This window comes from Pristiophorus japonicus, chromosome 1 (assembly GCF_044704955.1).
Source record: "Pristiophorus japonicus isolate sPriJap1 chromosome 1, sPriJap1.hap1, whole genome shotgun sequence".
Taxonomy (NCBI): Eukaryota; Metazoa; Chordata; class Chondrichthyes; family Pristiophoridae; genus Pristiophorus; species Pristiophorus japonicus.
Window position 1 is genome coordinate 53891183 of NC_091977.1, and position 1644 is coordinate 53892826.

At 46.7% G+C, this 1644-nt stretch overlaps 1 pseudogene; it reads left to right on the plus strand.

Moving 5' to 3' along the window:
• The first annotated feature begins 229 nt into the window (after positions 1 to 229).
• LOC139278917 (U2 spliceosomal RNA) lies at positions 230 to 431 on the plus strand (annotated as a pseudogene).
• Positions 432 to 1644: the final 1213 nt, after the last annotated feature.

Below are 1644 nucleotides of genomic sequence, written 5' to 3' on the forward strand. Positions count from 1 at the left end.
GATGCGGCACGATGCATTGGTATTGACACCTTTGTTTTCTGAAAACAATGAAATGAGTAGCTTGTGATCTATTTCCAGTTCAAACCAAAGACCAAACGGGTACTGATGCATATTTTTAACCACATACACACCGGCTAGTGCTTCTTTCTCTACCATGCTGTAGGCTCTTTCCGCCTTTGACAAACTTTTTGAAGCATATGCAACAGGTTGTAATTTGCCCGACTTAGTTTTCGCTTCTCGGCCTTTTGGCTAAGATCATGCGTAACTGACCTGACAGGGGAGTAACCATGACCCCAACGTGGTTCTCCCTGGATCAGGAAGGTGATTCTCCTATGCTTTTTGGAAATAGGAGGTGGGTGGGGTGGTTTGACCCATCCACCTCCATGGCACGAACCTGGTATTGCAGTACTTCCAGGAATGGTGCAGTGGCTCTAGGCCTTGTGGCTAAGAGCATTGGCGCAGAGTGATCCTTGATGTGTGCAAGGTGGCCTCTGGCGTTTGTGATCTGACAAAGAATTGGAAAGATTGGCAACGAATAAAAAAAAATAATTAGTTTGAAAATAGGAGGTGGGTGGGGTGGCTTGACCCATCCACCTCCACGGAGGTGGGTGGGGGGCACACACCCACCTCCATGGCATGAACCTGGTATTGCAGTACTTCCAGGAACGGTGCAGTGGCTCTAGGCTATTTGGCTAAGAGCATTGGCGCAGAGTGATCCTTGACAGGTGCAGGGTGACCTCTGGCATTTGTGATTTGACAAAGAATTGGAAAGATTGGCAACGAATTAAAAAAAAAATTAATTAGAGCATGCAACCAACTCCATATGACGAAACGTCACAGGCCAATACTAGACGCTTACACGGATCATAATGTACCAGCAGCTTGTTAGAGCAAAGCAGATTAGTAGCTTTCTCAAAAGCTCTATCTTGAGATGCACCCCAAACCCAGTTGTCGCCTTTTCTTAGCAGCATGTGCAGTGGCTCTATTAAGGTGCTCAATCTAGGTAAGAAATTACCGAAATAGGAATGAACACAACTCCGTCACATTCTGAGGCTTGGGTGCATTTTTGATGGCCTTGGTTTTCGAGTCCGTAGGCCTGATACCATCAGCAGCAATTTTCCTCTGCAGGAATTCAACTTCCGGTGTCATGAAGACGCACTTCGAGCATTTTAGTCTGAGTCCCACTTTGTCCAGATGATGTAGAACCTCTTCCAGGTTGTTCAGATGTTTGGCGGAGTCTCGGCCTGTGACCAGTATGTCATCTTAGAACACGACAGTTCTGGGAATGGACTTCAGTGGACTCTCCATGTTCCTCTGAAATATGGCTGCAGCTGAGCAAATTCCGAAAGTGCACCTGTTGTAGATAAACAATCCTTTATGAGTGTTGATGCACATAAGTTTCTTCGACGTGTCGACCAGCTCCTGTGTCATGTAGGCCGACGTCAGATTCAGTTTTGTGAACGACTTCCCCCCGGCTAGCATTGCAAACAGGTCATCTGCCTTCAGTAATGGGTATTGATCCTGTTTCGAAACTCAGTTGATCGTAACCTTGTAGTCTCCACAAATCCTGACAGTGCCATCACTTTTCAACACGGGAACAATGGGGCTGGCCCATTCGTTAAATTCGACCGGTGATATGATCCC